The sequence below is a fragment of the Procambarus clarkii genome, chromosome 70 (genome assembly GCF_040958095.1).
Source record: "Procambarus clarkii isolate CNS0578487 chromosome 70, FALCON_Pclarkii_2.0, whole genome shotgun sequence".
Classification (NCBI taxonomy): Eukaryota; Metazoa; Arthropoda; class Malacostraca; order Decapoda; family Cambaridae; genus Procambarus; species Procambarus clarkii.
Window position 1 is genome coordinate 22,106,662 of NC_091219.1, and position 21,716 is coordinate 22,128,377.

A 21,716-nucleotide genomic window follows, 5' to 3' on the forward strand; every position below is an offset into this window, starting at 1 on the left:
CTGAAGTTGTTCCTGATGAAGCGGTCCCAACTGATAATGGCCATCGTACTGCGTTCCAGCTCCCAAGGGTCCAGCTGCCGACTCGCCAGCCCCCGAAGTTCCAGCAGAAGCGTTCCAGCCGACGTTGTGCCTATTAGCACTCCTTTCAGTTTATTGTATTTGATTGTAATTTATTTCAGGCTCATGCATTAATCCTGTTTTCTCTAAAGAGTTAGAATATGGGCCAAATATTGCTTGAATATGTTTTTGAGTCGCAGTTCCCTTACTGCTGCAGTTTCCCCCTTGGCCCGTTGCCGCTAATTTTGTATCTTCGGCAGCGGGCGAAGATAGTGTCCATTCCCTTGTTGGCTCCCATGTTGTATATGGTCCGTAATTGTCTTGCAGTTGGACTTGTACTTATAACCGAAGTTTTCCGTGGTGGGCAGTTGCCAGTATTTATGTATGTTTTGCAGATGTTGATGCACCAGTTGGCAATGTCCAGCTGGAGGTGTTCCAGGTGATGTTCAGATGCAGGATTTTACAGTTTACATTTTGCAAGTGTAGTTTAAGCCCTTATTTTGCCCTTGTTGACCACTAGTGTTCGTGTTGTGCATGCTACGTTATTGTTTGTTAAGGTTAGGGTTTGCCTGCTTACTTCGTCCTCCCCAGTGTGGGACATTTAGTTATTTATGTATTTATACAGTTCCTACTGTATCATAGTACTAATTAAAAAATTTTATTATTAGGTCCGTGTTTTAGTCGCGTTACTTGTACCCTCCCTGTGTTTGACTTGTTATCGTTTTCTCTGGCATTTTTCGCCATGCCCTCGGTCTGCCCCGTACTAGGCCCATTAGCTTGGGCAGTCCGTTACGCCCTTAGCCGGGACCCCTGTGGAGCCCTTAGCTGGGCGGGCCCGCCCTGTTAGCGGGCTAATGGTCCTGCGAGGTAGTAGTTTGGCATGAGTATTTTGTGCTTTTCCCTATCCTTCTAGTGCTTATCTGTCTTTTACAGTTTCTTAGTGAAAAGTTCGTGATATTTGTAAGGTAGTATTTATTGCTTGTGGATGTGTGTGCGTGTATGTATATATTCATTGGTTGGTATACTAATTTATAGTACTGTCATGATATTGTTTTTTCCATCTGGTCCGTATTAATTTATTATGAGTTTTAGAGTTGGTTTACTAATTTCGTCCTTATTTATGTTATTGTAGTATAATAATGAAAATAAATATATAACATTTACGGATCCCTAGCCTTCGTGGTGTCCATTTCTGTTATCCTCAGATCCCCAGATCTTGAGGTTCTTGGGGTACTGCTGCTCCCAGAATGCTCATTGACACTCAGACTAAACTCATTTACGCCTCTTAAGGCAGTTTCTTAGGCTAACTATTCAGCTGTTACCATGCTTTCGGATGCCAACATACAATGGAGATGACTGTAACGGACTGGGTTACCATCCTTATAATTCTTTTAACTCTGGACGCAAGCATGTTGCAGTTATGCCTTAAGACCTGTGTCTTATAATTGATTTATGGTTTTATATATATATTGAATTGATATTATAAACATAGTGGTCATATAAATATTGAATATGTTGGCCTGTTCTATTTATATATTATTGTATTTGATTATTATGAAATGAATTATTAGTTGCTAGATCCCTCTCCCTGGATTAACTTGTGCCCTTGACCCAGAAACGGTAACTGGTTTCCCCAACCTTTTCTTACTTGTCTGGGTTTTCCCGCAAAAGTTCTGCTCGGTTGGGTAGTTACCTTACTTCGTACAGACTAGTTTCCTAGAATATCTTTTTCTGTTCCTTTCCCCTGTAGTCAGTCGTATTCCCTGTGGCAGTGTTAGTTTTCCAAGTTTCTGCAGGGTATCACCGTGGGTTTATCCATTAATGAGACTTGGCCAGTTCGCTTCGGGAAATGTCTCCCTCCTCTTAAAGTAATTCCAGGAGTTCCCTTAAGGAGTAGGTTCCTTGCCTGTGACGTTCATACTGCGTGGCCGTTTCTGCCCAGCCTTACTGCCTTGATACTTCCAGGACCGACTAGGGAAGGCGCACAAGGTACACCATTGATGAACAAGGAAAAGGGATGGAGCCCGAGGGCAGACTACTGCAGCCATGAGGTCGAGACACACACACTTAGTTACAGCGGGCAGCCGCCGCGTTGGGGCTTCGGGATTGGGGATGCTCCGGCGGAACCCCCAAAGTGATAACCCTGGAGATAGCTAAGAGATATTCCCATGAATTGTAATTAAGGTGGCGTTATAATTGTTTGGCCGAAAAAATTCGGCCAAACACGAAAAATTTATAAAAATACTACAACGTTCTGGCAACACCGTGGTGCAAACCGTTTAATGTTATGATAATAAATAACGTAATTAGAGCAAATTTTCCAGCCGCAATTGCCCGAAATCTGGTCCTCGCGGCTCGGGTGCGCCGTAGGGTGATGCGTCATACGTTGTAAGCGTCTAGTATTTCGCAATAGAGTGGAGAATATCTTGTTATGCATATACAAATTATAAACACACTCGCTGGCAACTGTCTTCTGTGAGAGGGAGGGGCTATAATCCGATTACTCTGGCTTAGTCACCCTCTCAGTGTCTGTGCCGGCGGTCGCATGCCTGACGCGCTCGCACAGATCGTATTTTCTTGCATATACTGCACAATGGATATAGTATCGGACAAGAAGAAAGCTCTAAAGGCAAGAGCTCTACGCGTTAGCCAAGTAAAGAAGGAGCGTAAAGCCACACTGAGGCAAAACAAGAGTTCCCTTGAGTGAAGAGAGAGGGCAGCCTCCCGCCCCCACAACACACTACCTCGCCTCACACCCAGGCACCCACACCTCCTGTGGCACCTGCCACACCTCTGTGGCACCTGCCACACCTCCTGCTGCACATGCCACACCACCTGCGGCACCTGCCACACCACCTGCGGCACCTGCCACTCAAGATCTTAGACCTGCAACTCAAGACGTTCTCCCTCTTGATGTTGCAAGATGTTGCATATTTCAGACCAATTATATTAGGTTAGTATGTATTATGTTTTATATCTTGATACTATATCATAAATAATTGTAAATATAAAGCTGCTGTCTTTTTTTTTATTTTTTTTTATTTTTTTTTTTTTATTTTTTTTTTTTAATAATTTTTTTTTTTTTTTTTATCAGGCAATCTTCATGGAACTTACACACCTTACTGAAGGAATGCCAATTTACAAGGGTGGTAATTTTGATTGAAATTGGTAGTTCATCAACCTCAGCCAAAGGTGGCTGAACTTTGACCTTCATTTTTTACAGGTAACTAATTTGCAACTATATGGTTGAATAACTTTTTTATTTATTATTCAATTTACATGGAACTTGCACATTATATGTAGAGTCTGTGCCTCTAAAAACTCAAGTTATATATTTCCCCTAAGATCATTTATTGATTTTATATATATTTATAAACATCATTTTGTTGCATAATTTTTTGGGTGAACTTTGAAAATTTGTATTATTGCACTAAATAGGTTTGGGATAATAATGCCACTAGACAACCTTTATTATATAGTATTGTGATAGCTGAGTATCATAGAAATAATATCAGTTGATATTTGTATTTGTTATATCAACTTTAAAACATGTAAAAAAATGGTTAAAAAAAGTTTATTTTTTTTTTCTCCCTCTCTATTTAGGCTGCGATGCTGAAACTTGGACCACTTGCAGCCCTCTTCACGTGTAACACGTCAATAAATTTTCATTGCACTAGAACAACTTTTATGAACCCTAACTATCGCCCCCTTAAATGAAATCAACTTTCATTTACTACCTATAGATGTAGTTAATAATTGTAATTGAATTAAACATTATAAATAAGGAATATTCCTTCAAATTATTTAATACTTTGTTATGGACTATGGACTAATCCAAAAATTTATCATTCATCCTAATTAGCTATTTGATTAAATCCCAATAATTGCTTATTATACTATTTTATGAATATATAATAAAAATAAATAATTTATATACTAAATTATTATATAACATTATAAAATAAACAAGTCCCCAATCTGAGCAGGTTTTGTTGCAACCTCAGAAATACCGTCAATTACTGTATCCGTTCCCCCTCCCCGCTCAGCTCGTTGTCGCCGTCTGGGGGCTTAGTGGGCGGCTGCCGGAGTGTGATGCTCCTTGGGACAGTCCTCTGTCCTTTTCTAGCCTTGTGCTCCTGCTGCCGTCCTCTCCAATTCTGCTGGGCATCTTTTCCTTTTCCTTCTGTTTCGTTTTTCTCCCCCCTCTTCTCCTATCTGCTTGCCGTTTCCTGCCGACCTTTTGCTCGTTCTGGTTCTTCCCTTGGACTTCTTCTACTTTGACGCCCGGGTGCTTGAGGAGGCATACTCTTGCACCCGTAGAACTGCAGTACCCGACGTCGAGAGCGAGGGGAACCTTTTATTGTCAATCCCCACTTCGTCACTGAACCCGATCTCGACGGACTGTCGGTTTCTTAAGGTGGCGTTTGTGGGGCGTATACTCACGACGCACCCCTAGGAGGCCCCGACAAGATCGGCGATAGCTTCTTGTTGGGTGTCCTGCCTCTAATTGTGGCTCCATGGTGGGTGTGGGGGCACATTCGTGAGTGAATTCGTAATTTCGTCAAGATGATAACCCCTGTTTCGGCTGCTTCTGGCTTACCTTTTCAGGCTCGTGGGGTGGGCGACCAAGCCCCCGAGTCGGTCCGTATTGGAAGACCGGGCTCTGTAGCCTCCGCTGCATTGGGCCCCGACCTTGCTCCTCCTTTGGCCTCTCTGACTCCTTCCCCTGGCTCCCCTCCCTCCTCTGTGGTTGGGTCGAGCCCCAAGCCCCCAGTGGTGACTACCTCGTCCCCTGGCGCGGCTCCTTCTCTAGTTGTAACTACTGCGCCTTTTAACCCCTCTCTCTCTGGGGGTTCTCACCGCCGTTCTCGTCACGGCCGCCCTCGCTCGATTCCTTCCAGTTCTGCTACCTATCAAGCCTTGTTTGGTCCCGCTTCGTGGGCCAAATATTTTGATCTCCTCCCTCTTGATTCTGCGCCTCCTGACGATTTCTCCCTTCATTGACATCTCATTGATTCCGTGGATGCCTCCATTACTTTTAACCCCACTCGTCTCGGTACGCGTGTCGTTGCTGCTCCTTCTCAGGATGCTGCTTCCCGCTTGGCTGCCTTATCCTGCCTTGGCGAGACCCCCGTTCGGGTCTCGAAGAACGTTCAGTTGAATGCCAGTGTTGGCACTATTTTGCTCCCGCCCCATGTTGCGACCGGTGTTCGGGACCTACGCGACTGCCACGACGATATTCGACATATCCTCGCTGCCCAGGGCCATTCTATTCTCCAGGTGGACACGTTTACTCGTCCCCCTCGTGGTAGTCGCCGTCAACCCCTCCGGGTTGTGAAGATTACCTTTGATGGTAGGACCCTTCCACCCTCTGTCATTCTTGCTGGTGCCAGGTGCTCTGTCCAGGAGTACATTCCTTCTCCTCGGCTCTGCAACAAGTGCTGGAGGTTTGGGCATGGTGCCCTCCGCTGCTCCGGGACTGTCTCTCTCTGTCCTTTGTGTGGTGGCGAAGGTCACTCTAAGTCGGAGTGCGCTTCTCCCCAGGCTCGTTGCCTCAACTGCGGTGAGGCCCATCCTACCTTCTCCCGTGCGTGTGTCCATTACAAGCTTGAGGCAGCCGTCCTCAACTTGAAGCACCGGGAGCGTTTATCTTTTCCTGAGGCGAGGCGCCAGGTTCGCCGGCTCCCGCCTTATGCTAATATCTCTTATGCTCGCGTGTTGCGCTCTTCCTCTCCTCGTCCTTCCCGCCTTCCTCAGACTCACAACCGTTTCCAGGCCTTGGACCCTGATGCGCCCACTGCCCCCTCCTCTGTCCCTTTGGGTTCTCTCCCGAAGGATCCTCCTCCTGGTCCTCTGTCTGGGGTTCCCCTTCCTTCTACCCGGTCTGTCGTGTCTTCTGTGTCTCCTTCCTCGTCCCCCTCCGATCCTCCTTCCCATTCTCTTCCTCCATCTATCGGCTCTCCCCGCCGCCTGTCGGTGCGGGCGGATGTCCATCGCTCTCCTAACGGCCGTCGTGTGTGCTCTCGTTCGGCTTCTCCTGTTGAGACACTGGAATCCGTTGCCCGGTACGTAGTTGCTGGGACACCGGTCTCTTTAAGTCAGAAGCGTAAGCCTGGCTCCTCTCCTTCCTCTTCCCCGGCGGGTAAGAAGGCTTCGCTTTCTTCCTCAGCTCCTCCTTGTGGCTCTGTTGCTCCTTCCACTCCCGTTTCAGTGCTTGCGCCCCCTGTTCCCGCTATGGAGGTTTCTTTGGCCCCTGCTTCCCTTTCGGTTGCTGCTCTTGCTGGGGTGCGCTCCTCTCTTTCTACTCCCCCTCTTCCTGCTGCTGTCCTTGACTGCTCCTCTCCGTTGTCTCCTCCTCCTCCTCCTCCGGACCCTGCCCGCCCACCTCTGATCTGTTCTCCCGTTTCCTTCCCTCCGTCTTTGCTCAGTTTACCCATGCCCCCTAACCCTGACTTTGCTGACCCTGATCCCGACCCTGATATTCTTTAACGTGCTCTGTTGGTCTTTCGCCTTTGTTTCTTCCTTGTTCTCTGTTTTTGTCCTTTCTCTTCTCGTCGTTGTCCATTCTTCAATGGAACGTTCGAGGTTATTACGCCAATTTCCTCGAACTCCAACTTCTGGTTTCGCGGTTTTCGCCCCTTTGTGTCTGTCTCCAGGAGCCGATGCTTGGTGCTCGTCCTGGTCGTTTTCGTGGCTATTCCTTTCTCTCCCCCCCCCCCCCAGCCATTGCTGGGGCTTCTAATTCTTCTGCTCTCTTGATTCGGGCTGATGTTCCCTTTGTTCCTTTACTTTTTCCTTCGCCTCTCCATTGTTCTGCTGCTCGTATCTTTGTGGGGAAATGGTACACAGTTTGTTCCATTTATCTCCCCCCGAGTGTCCCGCTCTCTCTTCCTGATTTGAAACACCTCCTAGACTCCTTGCCGGAGCCTGTGCTCCTGCTGGGTGACTTCAATTGTCGTCATTCTCTTTGGGGTGACGTTCTGACGAATACCCGGGGTCGCCTCCTTGAGCCGTTTCTCCTCTCTTCTTCCCTGTCTCTTCTGAATTCTGGTGAGCCCACTCATTTGGACTCTCGAACTCGTACCCTTTCTTGTCTTGATCTTTCTCTCTGCTCTTCTTCTCTTTACTTAGATTTCACATGGCAGGTTCTTGATGACCTCCATGGAAGTGATCATTTCCCCATCCTTGTTTCCTTTTTCTCTTTTCGCCCTTCCCTCTCTTTCCCTAGGTGGCAGTTTGCTAAGGCGGACTGGACCCTATTTTCCCTCGGTGCTACTCTCTCTGACCTCTCCCTTCTGCCCCTCTCTCGCGCTCTCCTCCTTTTTCATGACACTGTCTTCGACGCTGCCCTCCGCTCTATTCCTCGCTCTTCCTCTCGGGGTCCACGGAAGTGCGTTCCCTGGTGGAATGCGGACTGTGCTCGGGCTGTCCGCTGTAAGCGTGCAGCCTGGAAGAAGCACCGCCGTAGGCAGACGACCGATTCTTTTCTTTTCTTTCGGAAAGCGAGTGCGGTGGCCCGTAGGGCCATCCGTACGGCTAAACGTGAATGTTGGGCATCTTATGTCTCGACAATTACGTCCGAAACCCCTCTGGCCCAGATCTGGAAGCGTATCCGCAAGATAGCGGGTAAGTTCGTTCCCGATGTTTCACCGGTCCTTCACCTCCATGATACTCTTGTGGCGGACCCGTTGCAGGTCGCTTCCGAACTGGGTTCCCACTTTTCTTCTGTTAGCTCTGGTCTTCATCTTCCCCAATCTTTCCTTCTTCGTAAACCTGTCCTTGAGTCTCGTCCTTTAGATTTCTGCACTCATCTTCAGCTTCCCTATAATGATCCCTTCTCTCTCTCTGAACTTCGTTCTGCCCTGGCCCTCTGCGGTTCTACGGCGGCGGGCTCCGATGGTATTCATTATGAGATGCTTCGCCATCTCCCTCCGAGCACGTCTCAGTATTTACTGAGTCTGTATAATCGGATCTGGGAGTCGTCGTCAGTCCCTGAAGACTGGCTCGATGCCGTTGTCCTCCCTGTTCGCAAACCGGGGTCTCTGGGTACTTCCCCTAAGGACTTTCGCCCTATTGCTCTCACAAGTTGTGTCTGCAAACTCTTTGAACGTATGGTTAACGTTCGTCTGATGTGGTTCCTGGAACACCATCACCACCTCTCCCCTTCTCAATTTGGTTTCCGCAAGTGCCGCAGCACGACAGATGTCCTGGTGAACTTGGAGGTCTATATACGTACTGCTTTTGCTGCGAAGACCTCCGTTGTTGCCGTCCTTTTTGACCTAGAAAAGGCTTACGACACCACTTGGCGTTATCATATCCTATCTCAACTTCATTCTTTTGGCCTTCGTGGTCATCTCCCTCTCTTTCTCCGCAGCTTCCTCTCTCGTCGTTCCTTTCGGGTGCGCCTTGGTACCGCTCTCTCTCCCTCTTTTCAGCAATACGAAGGTGTGCCCCAGGGTAGTGTTCTGAGCACTACTATTTTTCTGGTTGCCCTCAATGGTCTTCTTTCCTCTCTTCCTTCTGGTGTCTTCTCCGCTCTCTATGTCGATGATCTTACCCTTTGTTGTCAGGGTGATGATTCGCCTCTCCTTCAACGCCGGCTTCAACTTGCGATTGATGCCGTGTCGTCTTGGGCCACAGGTCATGGCTTCAAGTTCTCTACTTCTAAGACTTGTGCCATGACTTTTACGCGGAAACGGGTTGTTCTTCGTCCCTCTTTGTCACTTTATGGTCATCCCCTTGAATACAAAGATTCCGCGAAGCTTTTGGGGTTATTCCTTGACACTCGTTTGTCTTGGTCTCCCCATATCTCTTACCTCCGTGTTGAGTGCTCTAAGTCCCTTACCCTCCTTCGGGTCTTGTCCCATACTTCTTGGGGGGCAGATAGGCGCACTCTCCTTGCTTTACATTCCTCTCTCGTCCTGTCTAAGCTCGATTATGGTTGCCCTGCTTACTCGTCTGCTTCTCCTTCTACTCTTCGCCGTCTTGATGCTTTGCACCATACTGGGTTGCGCCTCAGTTCTGGTGCGTTTCGTTCGACTCCCGTCCTTAGCTTGTATGTTGACACTGGCTTCCTGTCTCTCCAGGACCGCCGTGATCGCTACTGTCTTCGCTATCTTGCGCGGTCCTTGCAACATCCTTCCTCTCGTCTGTCGTGCTTTAACTTTTACCCCTCCTGCGGTTCCTGTTCCTCTTCACCACCTCCCTCTTTCTGTCCGGTTATCTCGCCTGCAGGATTCTCTTTCCGTTCGTATTTCTGATGTTTCTCCTCGTGTTGTTCCTTCTTTGCCCCCGTGGAGGGTCCCTCTTCCGCGGTTTTGTACATCCTTGACTCGTATCACTAAAGCTTTTACCCCTCCTACAGTTCTAAAACGCCTTTTCCTCGAGCACTTTTCTTCTCACTCCCGCTCCGTTTCTGTCTTCACCGATGGGTCTAAGTCAGCGGACGGTGTTGGCTACTCTGTTGTTTTTCCTGATCGCACTTATATGTGTCGCTTGCCTCCGGAGACTAGCATCTTTACAGCGGAACTTTATGCTATTCTCTATGCTCTTCGTCTCCTGCTTTCTCGTTGTCAGTCTTCCTTTGTGGTTGACTCTCGTAGTGCCCTCATGGCTCTCGGGTGCTTTAATCCAGTTCATCCGGTAGTTGTCGAGATCCAGCATTGGCTGTTTCTCGTTCACAGTAAATTTAAGTCGGTTGAGTTTTGTTGGGTTCCCAGCCATATTGGCGTGTCTTTAAATGAGCGTGCGGATGCTGCCGCTAAGGAAGCTGTCCGCTCTTGTCCCATCTCTCGTAAAGGCATTGCGTATTCCGACTTTTACCCGGTTATCCATTCCTCAGTCCTTACCCGTTGGCAGGCCTCTTGGTTGTCTGTTACTGGTAACAAGCTACGTACTCTTAAATGTTGTGTTTCCTCGTGGCCGTCCTCCTTCCACCGTAACCGGCGGTGGGAAACAGCTCTAGCGAGGTTGCGTATTGGCCATACTCGCTTAACCCATGGTCACTTGATGGAGCGCCGCCCTGCTCCTTATTGTCCTAGTTGCATTGTCCCTGTTACGGTCGTGCATGTCCTTCTTGAATGTCCTGACTTCCAGGACGAGCGTGTGTCTTGCTTTCCGACCGCCCCTCGCGGTCACCTGTCCCTCGATAGAATTCTTGGTGACTCGGATACTTTTGATATCGTTCGCGTTATGCGTTTTTGTTCTCGTATTGGCATCCTTGGTGATATTTAGCGCCCTCTGATTATTTTGCGTATTTGATGGTGCTACATAGCCTTCCCGGTTTGGTGCCTTCTTTTGATAATTACTTACTTACTTCAATATTGAATAATAATCTGAAATATTGAAGAATATTATTCAATATTGAAGAATATTGTTGAATATTGAAGAATAATATAAAATATTGAAGTTTATGATAAAATATTGAAGAATATTATAGAATATTGAAGATTAGTATAGAATATTATGAAATATTGAAGAATAGTATTAAATATTCTTCAATATTGAAGAATAATTAATCTGTATAGTGTACTGTATCGTACGGTACTGTAATGTATACAGTACAGTATACTGTAGTGCATCGTAGCGTACGGAACTGTACTCTACGTTACTGTACTATGCTGTACTGTACATACAGTTTGAATAATTAATGTTATGATTTAATAAATATACTTATTTAATAATTAATCGGAAATCATCATTTGTGAGTGTAATGTAAAACAGTAAATGTATTTATTTATATACAAGAAGGTACATTGGGTTTGTGAGAATACATAGCATAGTACAGTAATTACACTCTTTTTAAAGCCACTAGTACGCGCAGCGTTTCGGGCATGTCCTTAATGTAACCGATAATTTTAAGTAGGTAAATTCGATCAAAATCCAGAAATTCTCATCCATTTGGTACATGTATGTTTCTCATAGTTTGGGTATACATTTGAGTTATATATTTAAGTTTCCAAAAATAAATCTCATTAACTACTAAGGTATCCAATTAGGTTGAGGTGACCAATGACAGTACAGGTTGCGAGAATGTGACGTAAACTGAAACTGAGAAACGTGATTGGCTATTGAGTCCACCTGCTCATTGAGGCGCAATGGAACGTTATTTTGCCCCTAGAATTAGCCGAGTAGAGGTGTGCAGGTTAGTGTTAGGGCGTTTTGTTACTCTGAGCTGGTACCCCGTTACCCTTTGGGGTCGCTTTGGTGACAGAGCCCTAGGTTACACTGTCACTCTGTACACCGTCAAAACGCACATAGGGGCAAAAATATCTATTATTTATAGCTGGCGTATATACCCCCTGTTGGGGGGTATATATACTGCGACATTTGTAGTACTGACCCATTATGAGTACTAAAATATATTTAACAATGTTTACGTAGTGTATTGATTTGTAACATTGTATTGTATTTTTGTTGACAGCAGTCTTGAAGGACCGATGATTGGAGTCATACCCTGCCGAGCAGAAGGTGCTGGCAGATGTTCCAGTTGTGCTACTTGAGTTACCAAGGTATGATGGGCCTATCCGGCACAATGGAAATAGTTAGAGGCATAGTAATATTGTATTAGGATTAGCGTACTTTAGACAATGGAAGTTTGACCAGTCATTACTACAGCCATATCATGACCCCCATCAGTTTTGTTTATCATATTTAAATCGATGAGTTACGGTAATTAACATTAAGTGGTGTAAATAGTTGATCAAATATTGTAAAAATGTAGTCTGGAAGGAGGATGGTGGTGTTGCTTCCGGTAAGTTTGCTGATTAAGAGTAGGGAATAAGTAGGTCGAAAGGGTTTGGCCGCTCTCGCTCTGGGTCGAGTGTAGTCTTATGCAATTGTAAAGTGCTGTTGTTTCTCCCCCCACCCCCACCTTAAAGTGTTCTGGTTACATAATTTTTGACGTATGAGGGGGGAGAACCTTTGAGAATACGTAGCGTTCCTGTCCTGGTCGAAGGCAGTAGACAGGTAAATTTAGCAGAGTGGTTTGACGTACATAGGTGATAAGTAACATTAAACAGTTAATAATGTCAGTAACATTTCATTAGTAAGTGAATTGGTTTATAATAACTATACAGCATGAAATAAGCGCTACCTTCGTAGGACAAAGATCTCATAAAAAAATAAAGCTCTACAATATGATTTATACGTGTATGTGATGTGAAGGTTCAGGTTGACTTGCGACCAATGGCTGATTAATTTAAACTCGAGATGTGAGCCTCGTGACAGTATTTGTGTTGTTTACTGTAGGTGGGTGGCGACGGTACACGTGGGAGTGTGTAGGTTGTGCTTATGTTGTTGATATTTGTGTAATTGTGTAGTGAGCGGGATAGCGTGCGCTCCACGAGTAGTGTATGGCAAAGTGAAAGAAAGAAACATGTCAGTAAGTCACAAAAGTGACTTAAGGTTGAGCTTCAGCTATTGTTGCACGATCTGTTGGTTATCATTGTGTAGGAGGAAGTATGTGGTGTGGATTTTTTTATATTGTTAATTGAGAAATGTGTACTAGGAACATACTGCCTCATAATGTTCGAGGGAAACGACACTATGTGGTGATACAGGTACCGGAATTACTACTGGTAGGTAATTATTGGGCAGTTAATGTTGTCTAGCCAGAAGTGTAACATACACGGTTATTGGGGGGAGGGAGGATGATTATGCGCGGTTAAGGAAACCGAAGAGTTGTAAATGTCGTGTTTAGCTTCGGAGTATAGGTATAGCCGACATGGTGTTTTGAGTGTGGGGAAGGGTATTGCCATGGGTGCGCTTTGATGGTATTGAAAAGAATTAGCACTCGTCAGAGGTGCAAGACATGTTTGGGTATTTATTCTACTTTTCCCTCATTTAAAGTGATTTAGACAAATCAGAAAGTAATATACAAATTGTTAGAGGTAGAATTATACAATGATATTTGAGCAAATGAATTCGTAGGGAAGAAAAAATTGTGTAAGTAGTTTTGACTAGAGTAATCATAAATAGATGGTTTTAGCCCTTAAGAAATGTTGTCAAGGTTAAATGGATGGATATTATGCATTATATTTCCTGCAGATCAGCGTGTGGAGAGGAGGTGGGAGGTGGGCGAAACAGAGCAATGGTGAAGTGTGTATTTGTGAAGAAAGCCGCATTGGTGGAGGGCAACCAACGCCACACTGCAGAGTAATGGAAGAGGCTGTGACCTGCAGGCGAGTGTGATATGTTGATTTCAACACATCTTCCTCCAAGAATTTAGTTAGTCCATAACAGGGAAATCGCCACTAGTAGTAAATATATTATCAATCCTGAATGAATCATGTGGTGTACTTTGAGCATTAGACGTCCTGAGACCCAGCCTTAGTAGAGGGAACACTTGATTATATAATCAACTAAATGGGTTGAAGTGAACATAACTTGTGGAAGGTTTGGTGTGTGTATATATGAATGCTACGCGGTATTCATGTATATATGGTGAAATACACATGAACAGCTCACACACTCGCAGCTCCCAGAGAAGAGATTAAGCTTAGTTGATAAAAGCTCTCCCCCCCCCCCCCACCACAGTGTCTGGAAGGTTGAGTGGGGCTTTGTTCATAACTGGGTGAATGTCCCATTTCAAACGTGTCCCATGAGGCACCCCCCTCCCTCCCAAGCCGTGTTGTTTTTGGAGCAGTGCATGGCCGTGTGTTTGAGATAGTAATTGTGATAAGGAATGTTTATCGTATATGAATGTTCAGAATCCTGAATACATTATAGTTTCGCAGGTGACACGCTTGAGTACCCTCGACGTGGATGACGTTGGTACCATCCTGTGTAGTTACTCTAGGGACACAACCTCCAGCTGTTGAAGGATCAAGTTTGTGTTCCATACAAGGTACGAAAGAATTAAATATGGTTGTAAATGTTTATAGTGCATAATCGTCTAGCATCTAATTTGATTGTGAGTAGATATGCAGTTTGATTTTAATTTGTATTACTGTTGATTGCTAATAAATTGCAGTATATATACAATAGAGAAATAGGATGGACTCGCCTAGAAGGCGTGTGCTAACAGAGGTCAGTAAATATGTGGTGTGGTCAAGGAAGGGGAAATATATAGTTGATGTAGTAATGCAATATTGTAATATGATGATGTAATATGAAATATTGTGGGGGAATTGTTGAATCATAAAGGAATAGATAGTTGTAGGGAATCATAATTAAAGTAGAAGTACCTAATTTCTTAATATATTTCTTACTGTAATCTCCTAATATCGTAAACGTAATTTTCGTAATGAAGTACCTAATAATTGAAGTAAAAATTACCTAAATGCATCTTGATAGTTTTCCACATTGTTGATTTAAAAGTGCACTGTATCTAGTGGTACCCAATCATGTACCCAATGGCAAAAACTTGACCATTGTGATCATTGGTGTCGTATGTGGTTTAAATTTGCTGTGGTGCCTATTAATCTTAGTATCAATTACCAATCAAGGTGTCAATGGAATTTTGAGGTTTAATAAAGCAATATTGTTTAATATAGCTGTACCTACTAATGTCTGTAATCTCATGTCGAGTATTTTGTTTGATACATTGGCAAAATCATTATAATTGCGCTTGAATTGATTTACTTAAAATTAATGTTACTTAAGGAGCTGGCCGAAAGGCTGCGCGTACTAATGGCGTTACAAGTGTAAATAGCATGCTATGTATTGTAACCAACCCAATGTACCTTTTTGTGTATATAAATGATATTTTATTGCCTAGAATGGCAAAATAATAAGTTTGTAATATATGGGAAAGGTTAGCGAAATGAAGATAAATTTGTTATAGAAATAAATGTAAAGCAGACGTGAATCTATTGTTAGATCATTGACTGTAATTGACTGACCGTACTCTAAACGGTGGCTATATAAAATGTTATATTATTGTCTTTCACTTACAATGTGTTACGGCTGACAAATTAATTAACCGCAATTTATGTATCTTGGACCCGCATCACGGGTCCAAGGCTCTTGGTGTTACCTTGCTTGGGCTTGCAACTACGAATTGTTTCTGTTAAATTTATTACAAATGATGCATTGGCCCCGTGCATGTGTTACTAAAATATGAAAACTGTTGGATCTTGTATTGAGTTATGTATTAAGTAACCTAGGTTGTGCTAGTTCGTGAGTTACAAGCCTGATGGGTTTGACTTTTAAGAATATATTTGTATTGTGTAGCATTAATGTACGTTAATTTATTACTGAAATTGATTTGGGTCAAGCTGCACGTGATTTACGATACTTGTTTTTTTGATTGTTTAACTATAAGTTATCCATTAACTCAGGTAGGCTGTGATAGGCTTGGAGTAGGCCCCCCCCCCTCCACCCCCCCCCCCCTGCCCCTCGCTTTAAGATTACTGGCCCTGCATTGACGTTTAGTTACATCACCTAACTATTCCCGCAAATTATGCAGCGTGTTGCTGCATGTGTATTTATTTATTAATTGTTTCCACTTATGTTTGTTTATCATGATGGTTATCGCTTTGAAGTTAATAGGTAAAGTGAGCTAGGTTAGGCTACGTGCTGTGTCAGAGGCCTCCGGCCCGTAGCTTTAAGTTTTCATTGATTTATAATTTCCATAAATATCCTTAATTTATTAATGAATGTTATGCATTGTCAAGGTGGATGTTTGTGCTTGTTTTACATTTGTTTGTTTAGTTAACTTAAAGGTGAAGCATAAGTTAGTCAGCTAGGATGTCCTAGACGCTGTCTTCGGGCCTCATGGCTGTCCCTGTTAAGTTGATCTTGGATTCATATTATGATTAGTTCCTTCAGCAATATATTGCTAGTTATGCATTGCTTCAGTGCATGTCATTTTACTTAGCGTTTTAGCTTTATACTTGTTTTCTTGAGTTTGTCATGAAGTTATTAAGTAGTGACAGGTAGGCAGCATGATTTTCGTTTACCCGTAGCAGTAAAAGTTTACATTAGTTTTGTGTGGTCGGTGTAGGGCGAAAGAATGTGGAGGCTCCCGGTTGGTGGTTTATGGAGACATGTGTGGCCTCCCAGGGCGGTGGTTATCCGACGTGTTGTGTGGTCGGTGTAGGCCGGAAGATAGTGCTGGTTCCCAGGGTGCTTGTTTATGCACACGTTTTTGTCTGGCCAATGTAGCCAGGAAGGTTGTGATAGCCACTGCCGTCTTAGGTGACTGCGTTCATGGGGTGGTCTGGAGGCAACGTTCTTCCTGTGATGAGTTAAGGCGGCGATGTTATTCAGGTATTATATTTATATTGTTATTAATATGCGGCGTTCCAGGCCGCTGGTTTATGGAGACGTTTTACAATTAGGGATCCGTAGCGTTGCTGGTGTCCATTTCACTTTGCCTCAGATTGCGAGATATTTAAGTTGTTGGGGTACTGGTGCTCGCAGATGCTCATTGACACTGAGACTAAAGTAATTTACGGGTCTTAAGGCAGTTTGTTAGGGTAACTATTGAGGTGTAACATGCTTTCGGAGGGCAACATACAATGGAGGTGAATGTATCGGACGCTGTTAGCATCGTTATAATTTGTCACTCTGGACGCAAGCATGTTGCAGTTGCGCCTTAGGACCTGTTTCTTATATTTGAAATATGGTTTTATTTATATATTGATTTGATATTATATACATAGTGGTGATATAAATAGTTAATGTTTTGTTTGTTTATATTAATGTATAGGAATAGTTTGAAATGAATTATTGGTTGCTAGATTCCTCCCCCTGGAATAACTTGTGCCCTTGACCCAGATACGGTAACTGTTCCCCCCCCCCCCCCCAACAGACACACCTGTTTGTACTTGTGTTTGTTTTTCCGGCTAAAGTTGTGCTCGGGTTGGTAGTTACCTTACTTCGCTAGCGACTACATTGCTGGAAGACGTTTTTCTCTTGCTTTCCCCTCTAGTCACTGCTTTCCCCTGTGCCAGTGTCCATTTTCAGAGTTTTCCACAGGGTATCACCGTGGCTTTATCCAATAATGACACTTGGACAGTTCGCTTCCGGAAAAGTCCCCCTCGTGTTAGAAAGTAATTCCAGCAGTACCCTTAAGGGTTATGTTGTTTGGCTGTCAGGTTGATACTTCATGTCCGTTTGTGCCCACCCTTACTGCTTTAATACTTCCAGAACCGACTACGGAAGGAGCACAAGGTACAGCATTGGTGAAGAAGTAAAATGGATGGAGCCCGCGGGGACAGTACTGCGCCCATGAGGTCGACAGAGATTCCTAGTTACATCGGGCAGCCGCCGCGTTCGCCCTTCGGTGTGTTCAGCGGGAACCCCCAAAGTGATAAGCCTGTAGATAGGCAAGAAATAATCGCATGAATTGTATATAGTGTAATGAAATGAATGCAAGTTTAATATAGTACGTATAGATGTAGTTATTAATTGTAAATCATTATAAATAATGCATTTATTATTATTATTGAGTAAATCGTTATCAAATAAATAGTTAATAATATGTAATAAAATAAATGTTACCATTAAAAAAAAATATATATGAATAATACCTTTGACGTTTGTAAAATGTTTGACTTGCACAATAGTTACTGTGTGAGGAAATCCCGTATGTCACTGAATGTGAGGGACATGGCCAAGATAGTTTTAATATTAATCATGGAAGAAAGTATAGTGAGAATATTATGTTTGAGCGTTAATGTGTTAAAATTTGTTGGGGTGGATGTACAATAATATACCTAGATAGTACTATATTAACGTGAAATTTGAATGTTGTATTTTTAGTATGTGAAGTTTTGGAGCTTGAATGGGTAGAAATACCCTAAGGTAGTCGTGAGTTTATAATATGATTTAGTTCAGTTGTCTCCAATAACATAGTTGAAGTTTAATACATAAGGTTGTTTGTAGTGTCAACTTATGAATAAGTATAGAAACTTCAATAATAAGTGTAGCACTTAAAATTGTGTTTGTGTGATATCATTATGATAGACAGTATAGCTCGGAGCTACAAGAAATTTTCCCAAAGAGTCTAACATTTATATGGTGTGCTTACTATATTAAACATGATTCTTGTATTGTGTATTTGTAGGGCCGTTTGAGGTTCTGCAAGTAGAGTATAAATACCCTAAAGTACTGTATCCCTTTGAGATGTATTTATTATTGTGTCAATAAACATACTTGAATTGAAGGTTCTTTTTTGTTTATTTGTTTATAAGAACCTCATGTGTTTTGTCTCTAAAAAAGTCACAGGTGACATGTACGCATGTACATATTTTATATAAACGTGCTTTTCAATCAAAGTAAGGTTGTGTGAAAATTGAATATCAATCATTGAAGAGCTTTGGTAGGTTATGAATTCCGAACAAGAAGATATCATTTGTAAAATATAAAAAGTAATCACTAGTAAATAACAGTTGTGAAAAACATTAATAATAAATAAATAATATTATTATAAGTTAATATTGCAATCAATATTATTAAATAGTATCTAAATATAGTTGTGAGGAATAGTAATAAGTTATGAATAATAATCAAAAATAATCTTCGATATTGAAGAATATTGCTCAATATTGAAGAATATTCTTCAATATTGAAGAATATTCTTCAATATTGAAGAATATTCTTCAATATTGAAGAATAATCTTCAATATTGAAGAATATTCTTCAATATTGAAGAATATTCTTCAATATTGAAGAATAATCTTCAATATTGAAGAATATTCTTCAATATTGAAGAATATTCTTCAATATTGAAGAATATTCTTCAATATTGAAGATTATTCTTCAATATTGAAGAATATTCTTCAATATTGAAGAATATTCTTCAATATTGAAGAATATTCTTCAATATTGAAGAATAATCTTCAATATTGAAGAATATTCTTCAATATTGAAGAATATTCTTCAATATTGAAGAATAATCTTCAATATTGAAGATTATTCTTCAATATTGAAGAATAATCTTCAATATTGAAGAATATTCTTCAATATTGAATAATAATCTTCAATATTGAAGAATATTCTTCAATATTGAATAATAATCTTCAATATTGAAGAATAATCTTCAATATTGAAGATTATTCTTCAATATTGAAGAATATTCTTCAATATTGAGGAATAATCTTCAATAATATTGAAGAATATTCTTCAATATTGAAGAATATTCTTCAATATTGAAGATTATTATTCAATATTGAAGAATATTCTTCAATATTGAAGATTATTATTCAATATTGAAGAATATTCTTCAATATTGAAGATTATTCTTCAATATTGAAGAATAATCTTCAATATTGAAGATTATTCTTCAATATTGAAGAATATTCTTCAATATTGAAGAATAATCTTCAATATTATTGAAGAATATTCTTCAATATTGAGGAATATTCTTCAATATTATTGAAGATTATTCTTCAATATTGAAGAATATTCTTCAATATTGAAGAATATTCTTCAATATTATTGAAGATTATTCCTCAATATTGAAGAATATTCTTCAATATTGAAGAATAATCTTCAATATTGAAGATTATTCTTCAATATTGAAGAATAATCTTCAATATTGAAGAATATTCTTCAATAATATTGAAGAATATTCCTCAATATTGAAGAATATTCTTCAATATTATTGAAGAATAATCCTCAATATTGAAGAATATTCTTCAATAATATTGAAGAATATTATTCAATATTGAAGAATATTCTTCAATATTGAAGAATATTCTTCAATATTGAAGAATATTCTTCAATATTGAGGAATAATCTTCAATAATATTGAAGAATATTCTTCAATATTGAAGAATATTCTTCAATATTGAAGATTATTATTCAATATTGAAGAATATTCTTCAATATTGAAGATTAATCTTCAATATTGAAGAATAATCTTCAATATTGAAGATTATTCCTCAATATTGAAGAATATTCTTCAATATTGAAGAATAATCTTCAATATTGAAGATTATTCTTCAATATTGAAGAATAATCTTCAATATTGAAGAATATTCTTCAATAATATTGAAGAATATTATTCAATATTGAAGAATATTCTTCAATATTGAAGAATATTCTTCAATATTGAAGAATATTCTTCAATATTGAGGAATAATCTTCAATAATATTGAAGAATATTCTTCAATATTGAAGAATATTCTTCAATATTGAAGATTATTATTCAATATTGAAGAATATTCTTCAATATTGAAGATTAATCTTCAATATTGAAGATTAATCTTCAATATTGAATAATAATCTTCAATATTGAAGAATATTCTTCAATAATATTGAAGATTAATCTTCAATATTGAATAATAATCTTCAATATTGAAGATTATTCTTCAATATTGAAGAATATTCTTCAATATTGAAGAATATTGAATAATTATTCAATATTGAAGATTATTCTTCAATATTGAAGAATAATCTTCAATATTATTGAAGAATATTCCTCAATATTGAAGATTATTCTTCAATATTGAAGAATAATCTTCAATATTGAAGAATAATCTTCAATATTGAAGAATATTCTTCAATATTGAAGAATATTCTTCAATATTATTGAAGATTATTCTTCAATATTGAAGAATATTCTTCAATATTGAAGAATATTATTCAATATTGAAGAATATTCTTCAATATTGAAGAATAATCTTCAATAATATTGAAGAATATTCTTCAATAATATTGAAGAATATTCTTCAATATTGAAGAATATTCTTCAATATTGAAGAATAATCTTCAATATTGAAGATTATTCTTCAATATTGAAGATTATTCTTCAATATTGAAGAATATTATTCAATATTGAAGAATAATCTTCAATATTGAAGATTATTCTTCAATATTGAAGAATATTCTTCAATATTGAAGATTATTCTTCAATATTGAAGAATATTCTTCAATATTGAAGAATAATCTTCAATATTGAAGATTATTCTTCAATATTGAAGAATATTCTTCAATATTGAAGATTATTCTTCAATATTGAAGAATATTCTTCAATATTGAAGAATAATCTTCAATATTGAAGATTATTCTTCAATATTGAAGAATATTCTTCAATATTGAAGATTATTCTTCAATATTGAAGAATATTATTCAATATTGAAGAATAATCTTCAATATTGAAGATTATTCTTCAATATTATTGAAGAATAATCTTCAATAATATTGAAGAATATTCTTCAATATTGAAGATTATTCTTCAATATTGAAGATTATTCTTCAATATTGAAGATTGAAGAATATTCTTCAATATTGAAGATTATTCGTCAATATTGAAGAATAATCTTCAATATTGAAGAATAATCTTCAATATTGAACAATATTCTTCAATATTATTGAAGATTATTCTTCAATATTGAAGAATATTCTTCAATATTGAAGAATAATCTTCAATAATATTGAAGAATAATCTTCAATATTGAAGAATATTCTTCAATATTGAAGAATAATCTTCAATAATATTGAAGAATAATCTTCAATATTGAAGATTATTCTTCAATATTGAATAATATTCTTCAATATTATTGAAGATTATTCTTCAATATTGAAGAATATTCTTCAATATTGAAGAATATTCTTCAATATTGAATAATATTCTTCAATATTGAAGAATATTCTTCAATAATATTGAAGAATATTCTTCAATATTGAAGAATATTCTTCAATATTGAAGATTAATCTTCAATATTGAAGAATAATCTTCAATATTGAGGAATATTCTTCAATATTGA

At 39.9% G+C, this 21,716-nt stretch overlaps 1 long non-coding RNA gene across 26 annotated transcripts in view; it reads left to right on the forward strand.

Moving 5' to 3' along the window:
- Nucleotides 1-17,985, forward strand: part of LOC123749476 (uncharacterized) — a 43,886-nt gene extending 25,901 nt beyond the window's left edge. For 11 of the 26 annotated variants that reach the window (XR_011224149.1, XR_011224148.1, XR_011224132.1 and 8 more), the window contains 5 exons: nucleotides 2,023-2,232; nucleotides 11,480-11,567; nucleotides 13,105-13,238; nucleotides 13,786-13,903; nucleotides 17,152-17,985. This is a non-coding gene — a long non-coding RNA (uncharacterized lncRNA). Of the gene's footprint in view, nucleotides 1-2,022; nucleotides 3,011-3,151; nucleotides 3,281-3,660; nucleotides 3,740-11,479; nucleotides 11,568-13,104; nucleotides 13,239-13,785; nucleotides 13,904-17,151 lie in introns of those variants that run through there. The other 15 variants (XR_011224138.1, XR_011224135.1, XR_011224144.1 and 12 more) reach the window with 6 other exon arrangements.
- Nucleotides 17,986-21,716: the final 3,731 nt, after the last annotated feature.